The sequence below is a fragment of the Nanorana parkeri genome, unplaced genomic scaffold, assembly GCF_000935625.1.
Source record: "Nanorana parkeri isolate BGI_ZX_2015 unplaced genomic scaffold, ASM93562v1 scaffold810, whole genome shotgun sequence".
In the NCBI taxonomy this organism is placed as follows: domain Eukaryota; kingdom Metazoa; phylum Chordata; class Amphibia; order Anura; family Dicroglossidae; genus Nanorana; species Nanorana parkeri.
The window spans coordinates 331,356-343,838 of record NW_017307078.1 but is presented as its reverse complement, the minus strand read 5'-3'; the positions used below and the strand labels follow the sequence as shown (position 1 = coordinate 343,838).

Sequence of the window (12,483 nt, the reverse complement as noted above, 5' to 3'; positions counted from 1 at the left end):
CAATTGGTATTCGTCTTACAGGGAAACCACTCTTTATGCCTAATTCTGCTCTTCCACGTGGCTGTCCCTTCACAAATAACATCTCTACAGGACATTCTTTTAGTCATCTGTCCCTACAAATGGCAACTGCTCCAGGCCTCATACACACAGGCGTTGACACAGAAGTCTATCCAGTGCTGGTGTTTCTTTTAAGCCATGTTCTGGTAGGCCTTCCAATGCTCTCCTGGCAGATCTTCGAGCAGGCCACATTTGTGCTGCATAGTTGCTTGTGTGTACTAAGCCATTTGGCCTAGAACGTTGCTTGCAGACCATCGCTTTTGAGGCATTCGCCAAGTTCAACCAAGATAGTCATGAGAAAAATACGAGGGGTTGATGCTGCTGACAAAAAGACAAGCCTGTGCTGCACTAACTATAAATACCTCATTGCAGAGCAATTATTGACTGTTACAAAGGTCAACATTAGGGAGAAAGAATTACACAAAAAAAAAGTTTTTTTGTCTATCTGAACTATCCACTAACAAAGTGAAATAACGCCGCAGCTTCTATATGCCACATGCCCCCACCAATGTTGCTTGGATTTGGTTTGAAGAGACCCTGTCACCAAGTGGCCAATCTGTAAAATAGTTACATACAGAGAAAGGAATGTATCAAAACTGCAACAGAAAAAATCTGGGCAGCTGTGCACAGCAACCAATCGGCTTCTCTCTTTCATTTTCAAATCTTAACTGAACGAACTGAAGAGAGAAGCCGATTGGTTGCCGTGCACATAGGCTCCACTTTTGATACATTCCCCCCCAGAAAACCTCTGTTCTGCTGCAATATCTTTATCCTAACAAGATTTATAAGTTCTGGTAATCTTGCATGAGTGTCGCAAGCATTGACTTCCAGGTCGCTCCCCTCCCACCCGTTTTACTAAAGCAACTAAAGATTACACTTTTTTTTTTTAGGTTTTGGATAGAGTAGAGACCGATTAGAAACCCTGTCCCTTTTTTATTGCCGTCTGTGCCATCACCGTTGGGGAGATTCATCATTTATTCTGGTGACCGTCATCTCTAAATCTAAAAGAAAATCCAAATTTTGGGTTGTCACCAGAACAGCAATAGATGGGAAATTTTCCAAAAGACACACTAGTTCTGGTGACCCTGGCTGACCACCGGGGAGTTCCCATTCTTTGCAGGGATTTATTCTCGCTTCCTGTTGTAGCTATCATACAGGAAGAAGGGTAATCTCCCCAATTAGACACAGATGTTAGAAAATGTATTTGTTATAACCCTCCATCACTCTATCAAAAACTACAAAAAAAATATTTTTGGCTTAAGTTCTACTTTAAAGGAGAACTATGAGGTGAGTGCTTTTCACTCACCTCATAGTTCTAGCCGACCTGTGACAATGAGACTGTCACAGGTCGGCTCAGTAGATCGGGAGGTGAGCGAACACATACCGGCGTTCGCTCACCTCTCGATCCTGTCACGGCTCTCTGCTGTGACAGGGGAGAGGCTGGATTGCCCCCTCCGCCAGCGCTGACTGGCGGGTACAGCTGGCTCTGCCTCTAGATAGGCAGAGCCAGCTGTCAGTCATGCAGCTGAGCGGATCCCGGCATAATTGCCGGGATCCGCTTCAGCTGCGGCGTCTCAGTATACCGCAAGCTACAGCTCGCGGTATACTGAGCATAAGGTGACGGGAGGACGCTAGCTTGTGTCCTCCCGTTACCCTAAGGAGAACTATGGGGAAAAGCCTTAACCACATTGTTCTCCTTTAAGAGCGCTGATACCTTTGGTCAGGATTTTATTATTGTTGCAAAAAGGAGGTCAACTGTAAGTAGCTATTTTACAAATTGGTATTTTTTCAGACCATGGTAAATTTTTATGACCGGTTTCTTTTAAAGCAAACATTGCACTTAAATACTAAGATCTGCTTATGTGTCAGCCTCCCACCCAGTTAAAAAAAAAAAAAAGATGGATTACAGCAATAAAAATAAATATAAGCATGAACAATACTCACCATAAGCTGGCCGTACACTGTTTGAATGTCAGCTGAATCGGCCACAAATTTGAGCGGCGAGTGGCCCTATGGACAACCCCCTCGCTTGACAAAAGTTGATTGAAAAAAATAAAAAAAAAATCGACTTTTGTAGAAGGAGCAGGCCGAAAACTTCTCACGAACGCTGCCTCCATGCAAACTGATGCACGTGCTGTTGAGGTATTCAGCAACCTCTAGAGCAGTGGCTGTTGATTACAAAAGATGACAACAGCGATTCCTCCATCGGGAATTGATGGATTTTGACATTCGAATCCTCTATAGCCGGCTCTGCTCCTTGACTCCAGCCACATACATCACAGGAACTGAGCCCTGGTTCACACCTAGGCGTATTGCATATGCGCGTCTTTCGCAAGGTTTTTTAAGCGCGATTCGCGGTAAAAAAAATTTCGCAACAAACGCGTATTTCCAAGGGCTACTTGGCTGTATCCCAATGGAAACGGGCAACAAAAACGGCCCAAAGTAGTACATGTACCTTTTCAGGCGTGGGCCGTTTTGTAGCGCGTTAGGGACGGGCTGAAATACGCCAAGGTGGGAACCAGACCCATTGAATGCAATGGGATTTAGATGTTTGAGCGTTTTGTAGAGCGTTCGTCGAGCGTAGAACGCGCTACAAAACGTTCAGGTGTGAACGAGGGCTTACAGCGGGATGCCGAGAATGCTCAGGATACCATTTCTCCAGTACTATGCAGGAGCAGATTCCTGCAGGGTTCGGGATCCTCAGCTTTCTCACAAGAAGATGTAGTGCTGTCTCCTTCTCCTAGGCCAGATCTCTGGAAGTCCTTGAGTGAGACAAGTGCTCTACTTCACCAGGAAGGATGCACTTGGTGTTCAGGAGAGGCCATGCCATTACAGGCCATGCCATTACAGACATTTTCAATATCAATCCAAGAGATGGAAAGCCAAAACTGCTACTTTGCTTAGGGCCCCATTCTGCCTTAGTCCTTCTCTGATTGGCGAGCCAGATGGCACCATTATCGGTTATAAGCTTACATGTGTCCGGAGTGGAGTATTAAACGAGCTGTCAGCACAAAAAAACTCCCCTGCATTAGTCCCTCCATGTCTCTTTAAAATAAATACACACCTACAAGATTTACAATGGTTGCCATTTGCACAATCGTATGCTTCCCCCGCGCCAGCCCCGGGCATTACAGGGGGGCACGTTCTCCACTTCCTGGAGACGGACTACTTGCCATGGGTGCTCTGGGTGTTCCCAGACAAATATGGCAACCTATGCTATAGAACTGGAAATAAAGCACCGGTGCTCAAATCCAAACAGCTTGAAGCAGGACGTGCAAAAATTAACCCTTGCAGTGGGGCTACCCCTGCACTGGAAGGGATAACTGCACGTTTTGGTCTAAGAGCAGGAATAAAGAAAACATACTCAACCAATCCTCGGTCCTGCAGCAGTCAGCGCTCACTTCTCTCCCCCTCCGCTCCAGCTGTGTCCCTCGGCATCATCGCGTCTAATGCAAGTGAATGGATTTGCATTAGATGTGATGACGTCACAAGTCCTTAAGAGGCTGCGGGGATCGGTCGAGCAGCCAGGCGGGATTGAGGATCAGGTAACTATGCCTTTTTTTGCATTCCCTAGACCAAAACAAGCAGATAACCCTTGCATCTCAAGGTAACCCCACTGCATGGGTTCATTTGTGCACATCCTGGCAGAGTTCTGCTTTAAGCTGCCTCCTATCCTGTCTTTCTGCATATTTTATACCAAAGCCAAAAGGTTTTTTTTGCCCAAAGCAGCACCATGTTTACAAACATAGAAAAGGAAATAAACACCAAACAGCTGCCATGGGCGCCCTCACTGCTGTTCTGTTATAATAGTATTACAACATTAAAGTGTACATAAAGGCAAAACTTTTTTTAGTCTTTGAGAAAGTGGGGGAAGGGTGAGACCTTCTGTCAAGATTTTATTGCTGTCTGTGTTTTCATTGGGAAGACTCACCCCTCTATTTGTCCTGGTGATCACTGTCACCGAAGCACAAAATAAGAAATACAAAAATCAAGAGTTGTCATCAGAGCAAGAGGTGGGTCCAGTCTTCCAATGGGGACATCTTCTTTTGTGACAACTGTATAAAAGTGGGGTTCCTGTCACTCTCAGGGCCGGTTCACACCACAAACACAAGCGGTCAGCCTCTGGAACGCACTGTATAGCAACCCAGCCGGCTCCCTGAGGCGGGAGTGGGCGTGGCATTGAAGTCAATGGCCCCAACCCGCAGAGCGATCGCCCACACCCAAACACGTGGAACATTAGTGCCCGCGTTCTGGTCTAGCGCAATCTGCAAAATTGTTGCAAGCACTATTTTTGCAGATGTGCCACTTGTTCGGGCGATCGCATGGCGGGCAGGGGGCGTGGCTGCAATGCCACCGAGTTCAATGCCACACCCCCTCAAACCTCTGAAAGCAGGGAGGCTGCCAGGTTGCAGTGCGTTCCAGAGGCTGGCCGCTCTGGAAAGCACCATTTGTGGTGTGAATCGGCCCTTCTGGTAGATTTCCTCACTTCCTTTTGTGTCTACAGGATAGGAAATAAAGGGAAATCTCCCTAAATGACAAAGACGGCTAAAAGCCTTCCCTACTTTATTCAAAACTAATAACACGTGAATGTCATTTAAAAAGTAACTTACACGCTTTTAAAATCTGCAGCCTTTGTTAAAAAGAATACCTGGAGACACTGCCATAAGGACCCTTGTTCGGGCACTTCCTGTGTTATGGGGTGACCATGATCTGTACCTATCTTCCAAATGTGCTCCTGTGTTGTCGCTATGTCACATGATTAAAGTGACACTAAACTCAGGAATTAAATCACAAAAATACATTCAAGAACCTTATTAACAAAAATGTATCTTATTTGTGTAGCACTGGGTTGTAGATCCTCAAATCATCTCTGAATTGGTGCTGACACTGTCCTTCCTTCTGGAGGGGGGCTACTTTTGTTCCTCATGGTCCCTGTGTGTTGTAAAGTAGCCACCACTCCAAGCTTAATCCTGTGATGGACTACAATCTCATGTTTTGTTTACCTATATGTATTGAGACTGTAGTCCATCACAGGAGTGAGCTTGGAGCGGTGGCTACTTTACAACACACACAGGGACCATGAGGAACAAAAGTAGCACCCCTCCAGAAGGAAGGACAGTGTCAGCACCAATTCAGAGATGATTTGAGGATCTACAGCCGAGTGATACACAAATAAGATACATTTTTGTTAATAGTTAAAGGTACTTGAATGCATTTTTAAGATGAATTGCGTTGCTTTAACATTACAAACATCTGTGCCGACACATAATAGGCAGACATGGCCTACTGTTGTCATTATCAGGAAGGCAGTAAAGAGCATTGATCCAGCTAATGCTGGAGCGCGGCATGTAAACAAGATTTCAGGACAATAAATGTCACGTAGGAATAGTTTATATCTACTTGATCAAACACAGTCACTGCCATGGTGGACTCTAACATAGAGCAATGTGAACACTTCTGGCAGTAGTTAGGCCTCATTCACACTGGCAAATATACGTTTATAGGTCCCTGTTCACAGCTTCACAGTTTTAACACGTGCGCACGTTTTTAGCCGTGTACAGAGAAAGTAGAATTCTCTGCGTCCAGGGTCTGATCAGAAATGTTAAGGGTCCGTTAGATTGCAGAGAATGGTGTGCCCGGTGAAGGCTGCAAAACCAGTGCGCTGGAAATAGCGCATCACTCTATAATTTTTTTTTTTTGTCAGAACTTTATTAGGATGTCCTACAGTGACATTGCATCCAGTACTATTGGCCTCAGCGTGGTAGGATGCAGTGGACTGCATTGCACCATGCTGTGCTGAAAACAAAGTACTACATGCAAGCACCACCGCGGTGTGAACAGTGCCAATTGTAAACAAAGCCTTGTGTTTACGTTGCAACAACACTGGCCAAAGCAATGCGAAGGCAGGGTACTGCAAAACGCAGGAAAACTTCACCTGGGACATGTAAAGTTTGTCCGGAGTTCCCAGATAACGCCTCTTGCATTTAAATAACGCTGCAGGGTGAATATAGCCTTAGGGTCAGCGTACACATGACAATCTGACCGCACAATCAACTTTAGATTTACCAGAAATATGTAATATGAGGACCTAGCTCAATTATCCAATCAATTTGTATCTGATCAGGCAGGCCCTTGTATTACATAGCTGCTGGTAGTTCTTAAGGAGATTGTACAATCAGATTGCAGTGTGTGTGGTCGCTTTAGGGATACATCATACCTTTAAATGGGACCACTCTGGCAGTATAATGATCAGATTGGGACAGAAAGGATTCCCTAGTGGCAGATCTCCATAGGCAGCTCCTCATTATTAACCCCACTCTTAGGCCCCTCTTAGGTTGCTTTGCACTGGCAGGTCTCTGTGTTGCTGTGTACTTCCAGGCCTCTGTGTTGCTGCTCCAGCAGCCCAGCGTGTGTCTGCAGTGAATTGCCCCTAGGCCTCTGTGTACAACGTTCTCTGGCTCAGGCCTCAGCCCCCGTGTACTCCAGCGGCCTCCCTCTCTCGCCACAGACCCTGCACCCCACCACACAGGCCGCACCCTAGGCCTCCCATGTGCCTTACCTTCCCGGGGTCAGGCGCCGCTCACCCCGCCGCTCCCCGATCTCATGTCTCCCTTCTAACGAAACCAGCAGCGCTAGAGAATAGAGGCGACAATATCCGCCTACATCCGCCCCAGCACTGAACAGCTCCGGAAAAGCCCGGGCAGCCATCTTTGCTGAGGGCAGGTGCCCGGCGCTCCCATGTTCAACAAAGGGAATGTGAGGTGAAGCCAACACTATATATCCTTCACTGTAAAAAAAACAGCAGTGCGATGAAAATTAAATAGTAGGCTGCAGTATTTGGATGCAAAACATTAATTAAAAAAACATTAGGTCCATATTTTGTAGGTTTTCCCTTTCAGAAATAGGAATCTTCGATTTTGGATGGGACAGCAAAAACCTGGCAGAGGGTGGAATCACACCTTGCAATTTTGCTTCATGCGTTTTCCATCGCTCATTGACGATCAACACAAAGGGTGACAATGCACATTAACATGGATTGCAATTGAAAATGCACCAGAGGAAAAAACGCATTTGGTGATGGGCCATTCAGACTGGTGTGTTACTGCATGCACATAAAGCGTGTGGTATTTTGCATGTTCACATGCAATTCGTTAAAGCAGTCCTTAACAATTTTGAAAGGGCTGCCGAATCACCACAATGCCGGCTTTAACTAATCTGCAGCATTTTTTTTTAATGCAACACACAGATGTTTTATGTCTGCGAACTGTGGTCTGCTGGCAAGGTGCATTGAGATGCTGCACAAACAAATGGCAGCACATTGCACTGCAGTTGCTTTTGCGCATATGGTTACCGCAATGCACAGGTATAAATAGAGCAGAGGTAGGCAACCTTGGCACTCCAGTTGCAACTGCAAGTCCCATGAAGCATTGCAAGACCCTAACAGCCACAGACATGACTGCTAGAGGCAGAGGCATGATGGGATTCTACTCTCAGCTCACACACAGTCGTTGGAGAAATTTCTATGATTTCTACAAGTCTAACAATTAATTTTGGCTTCCTGTAGAGCCGTGACACATAGAGGACGGCAGTGTGAATGGAGTCTTCAGCTGTAGACACACAAATTTGCCAGCTGCTGCAGTGTGCACATTAAAGCATAATTTGCACTTCAAGGGCCCAATAGCGGAGAGCAGAGTTTTTCCTGCACCCAAAAAATAAAGGGCTCCACTAGGGCACATAGAAAACAATTAATTTCAATGTGCTCTGCTCACATCGCAATGCGTGTGTGATGGGTGGCATGCTGCAAAAAAAAAAATGTACACAAGCTGCATTTTTTTTTACAGCGCACTGGATTTCACCGCACAGAAGTGCAGTGCACTGTGCTGCTGTTTGGGGATCTGAATGGAGTGTACACATTGCTGATTACACGCTACCATTAAAGTAAAAAAAAAGATAAAAATGTGACAGCTCTAGCCGTGTGCAATACAACGCACACTGCCAGAGCTGCTACAATGCGCCAGACCATACACTAAATCGCAGCATTTTAGCGGACGGGCTAGAGTGAACGGGCCCTATGACAATACACTTATCCTCTTTGCCCTGAGTTAAAGCAACCTGCTCTCCCCCTCCACAGATGCATACTTACTTGGAATCAGGGGCGTAACTAGAAATCACAGGGCACCAAAGCAAAATTTTCGTGCAGCGGCCCACGGTGGCATCCAGTCGCTGCAAATAAACCCGCCTTGTAGTGTGAATGGGACACATAGAAAACAATTGTTACCTGCAATCTAACACCACTCTATTTTTGTCATTATCGAAGATTTCCCATCAGTTTGTGTCTCTGTCACATCCTACAATGAGGAAAGGAGGGCTTCCTCAATGAGAGAAGTCTTCCTAATGGGGACAAAGACAACAATAAAAAAAACAGTGTCTATCCTGTCCTTACTATTCTATCCTCACTATTCATCTACACCTTTACATCCTTATCCATGGCCTGGCCACCTCTTCTTTACAAGCACGCTTCCTCCATACTGATCCCTGACTGCCTTTTCTCCTAATGGTTATATGAGTTACGAGGAATAGGTGTGTATTGGTAAAAACGCGCGATGCGAACCGCGCGACAAACGCGCATATTCAATCCGCCTAGGTGTGAACGCAGCCTAAGAACTTGGGCAACTGTTGGTGGGCGTACCCACTCGGGCCAGGATATGGGCGGCCGGTGGCTGGTACAGTAAACAATGGGTCATGGTACACCCCCCGTAAGCGGTGAGTGGTGTTTTTTGGCACTCGTCAGGGACCGAAGCATTTTGTTCTGGCTACATAATATGTTAATATGTTCTGCTATTTATGTTTACATCGCTGTGGCCATTCAACTTTCCAATAAAATGTTATTACTTTACGTTTTTGTTGAAATTACTGTGTTCAGTATGTTATTTCGGTGGGAAGTGAGGGTTACTTGGCCTTGCAGTCAGTCATGTAATTGTCACAGTAATTCTTCAATGATCCTCACATGAAAAGGTGTTTCTAACATATGCTTGCATGCCTTGAATGGAAGTCTGGTATGCCCCAAGGGCTGGGCACAGCTGTGTTTGTGTGTAAAATGTGGCGATTGGTACGGCCCACGTTGTGTTTATTAGCAGCACACCTGTGTCTGTGTAGAATGCATTACTATCAGTGCATGTGCCTTTGTCAGCTGCTCCTGTTTCCTGTTGTGTGTGGCTGCCCGCAGTGTGTTTCCACTCTCCCAGCCAGGAAATGTTTACTCTGTAGTGTTTTCCCTCCGTCATTCACATCGTGTGTGAGAAACATTTATAGCCGTTTATCGCAGGTGATAAGAGGATCACACATACCGACTAACACAGTGCATGGTCATACACACAAGGTCCGTTCTCATGGCTATTTGTTACCATGTAATCTAAAATAAGCAACAGCTTTCATCTAAAATAAGTAACTTGTTTAAAACAGACAACATATGCTAGTGCCAGTTGTGGAACAGCAAAAATGGATTCCCTGTTTACCAGTAATTCAACAGCAGATTAGGAGTAGCTGGACAGCAGTAATGTGCGGGGGCTTGGTGCAAAAACTGTGACTAACACACCCCAACTCCCAGCCCAATAAGTTCCAGCAAGGGCATTTCCTGACCTGCAGGTACATGTCACAAAGGAGCAGGGAATGCAACTTCCGCAACTGATTGGCCCAGTCATTGTTTTGCGCAGGCTTGGGTGAACACAGGTGAACTAGGTTCGCACCAAGCCCCTGCACATCACTGCTGTACGGCAGTGATCCACTGTGGCCCCCTTCACATGGCCGTTCTGTCAGTACGTTTTTGACCTGGGATCGCACAGAAAATAAAAGACAGTCTGCAATACGTTCCAATGGACAGCCGGATGTAATTGGATGTGTGTCAGTCCACTTCCTGGTCGATTTAGGTTGGTCGGACCACACGCAAAACATTTTGAATTCAGGTCTGCTTTAACTGACCCGACCAGATGTGGGCAGATATAGGCAGACATCTGGCCATTAATTGGGATTACATGGGTCTATTTTTGCTCCATCCCAAGATGTCTCATGTTTGACCTCTGTCTCCATTCTGATGTGATTCAGCAGGGAATCTGACCACTCATTCTAATTACATGGGTCCATTTTTGCTCCACCCCAAGATGGAGGAAAAATTGGAATGGACATGGTTGCAGGTTCTGCCCTTTTTGTGCCCCACTCCTGCTGAAGCAGACACGGTGGCTGCCTCTTCTGCCTACCCCTTTGCCTGGCGCTGGTGGTTGGAAACTACTACAGGAGACAGTCAGAGCCTGGGGACTTGTTTATGTCCCCTACAGTCCCTTTAAGCTTTACGCATGTCACATTTGATATTCCTCACAGCAAGATCCCTTATAAAAGTTCTGGGAACATAATATTCCCGCAGCTCCAAGATTAACACAATAAGCGGCAGCGCTGAAGAGTTACATGACGTCCTCGTGTAATGCCTTACAGAGCTGCACTCAGACTTGGCATGGGGGGGTGGGGGTTTTAAGCATTTGGGCTCATTCACACTTAAAGCACTAACTGGCATTTTTCCACACCAGACCAACGCCAGTCACCACTACGGCACACTTTTTATTTATTTCTGATGTTCTCCTTAAGCCTATTGTCACTGGATACAGAGAAATAGCCATCATTTGTGTTAATGTGGCAGCATCTGTGCATATTGTGCTTGCCCAGTAAAGGAATCAGTGCCTACCAATGGGCAAATACAGATTGGATGCTGCATAGACTGTATAGGTAAGTGCAGTACAAAGACATGCCCAATGAATTCAGCTCAGTATACTCTTTCCCACCAAACATTTGGAAAGAGCTTGCTGACCACCCCCTTTAAACCAGGTCTGTGTGAACAGACCCTGGGATGTGTACTCTTTTTTTTAATTTAAAATAAGTAACTTTGGCTAAAATGGACTTCTTTTCCTAAGAATGGAAATTGAAAAGCATTAGTAACTTACAAACCCAATTGAAGTATACCTAAAGTTAAAACCTTTTTTTTTCATTTTGGTTGAGAACGAGTTGAACCCCGGGATTTTTATCTTTGGCAAGATTTCTCCCTGCTTCCTGTTATGTCTCTCTAACAGAAAGTGAATTGAAATATCTCCAATGAGACACAGACATCCTACAAACTATAGGTAGATGTATTGAAGTGCCACACCAGTTAAAGTAGTCCAGGTACAGATATTTTATTAGGGTCAGTAGAGTAACCAATACTTTTTGAGGGTCCAAAACAAACCCCCTTATCCGGGCTTGATGAGAGAAATGATGTATGTGATTTTGGCTGCCAAAGCCTGAAGTACTCACATCACAGGTCAATACAACTTTCAAGTGCAGTGATTGTAGTCTACATACATGATTACTCTTTTTAAGCCCTGATGAAGGGGGTCTGTTATGGACTCCCAAAACACGTCATCTACTCTACTTGAATATCCCCCTGACCCTAATGAAATAAAGTTGTATCTGGACTATTTTAATTGGTGTGGCGCTTCAATTCCTACATCTATTGTGTTCACAGTTGAGCCAATAATGCTGTGGATATCCTTTAGTTTGCTGACGCTGCCTATCCATCAGCCAGATCACCTATATTTACATCACTTAGCTACTGCTAGATGAGAAACCCCAACAGAATGACCCTCACGGGCTCAGCACTTTCTTTCCACATTTCAAAATGTCACACAAAAAACCAGGCTGACCGGTATTTTACCCATTCTACACGCTATCCAATACTAGAAAAAACTGACTTCAGATTTACTATTGGGAACACCAAAGTGAGCAAAAAAAATTACAAATCTCTCCTCTATATAGGAAGGAACAATGTAGTATAATACATTTATAAAAAATATCAGTGTTATCTGTTAATATTTATATTGTATTTCCATTACAAAACACTCTTGCTGTGTGCATTGGTGACTGCAGACCCCCATCAATCCACTGATGTGTGGGAGTAACTGCTAGTTTAAACTACAGATGAGCTCAAATAAAAATCCATTTTAAGGTGGCCATACACTCTACAACCATCGCAAGACTTTAGTCCTGCGATGGTTGTAAAGGGATTAAAAAAAACGTACGATCTGCCTATCTTGGACAGGCAGATCGCACTCTCGATCATCGCAAGCCCGCCCTCCTGGGGGGCGGGCTTCCGATGACCGCAATGCTGAACGGGCAGTGTGCGCGTGCGCACACCGGCCCGTTCAGCATTTATCTTCCGAGCACCGTTCTAACCGTACGAATCGTACGATTCCCGGCTGGTTTTCGAACATGCTGGTTCGACAGAAGACGTGCGACCGTACAGTAGAAACGGTAGCACGTCTCCGTTCACACTGCTCGATTATCGTACGAAAACCCGATCGCATACGATTATCGTACGATAATCGTGCAGTGTATGGGCACCTTTAC

At 45.4% G+C, this 12,483-nt stretch overlaps 1 protein-coding gene across 1 annotated transcript in view; it reads right to left on the bottom strand.

The window, feature by feature from the left end:
* AKT2 (AKT serine/threonine kinase 2) overlaps positions 1-6,729 on the bottom strand; it is a 41,241-nt gene extending 34,512 nt beyond the window's left edge. The window contains exon 1 of the mRNA XM_018565075.1: positions 6,617-6,729. The gene's annotated coding sequence lies outside the window, so the exon portion shown is untranslated. The remainder of the gene's footprint in view (positions 1-6,616) is intronic.
* Between the last annotated feature and the right edge of the window lie 5,754 nt (positions 6,730-12,483).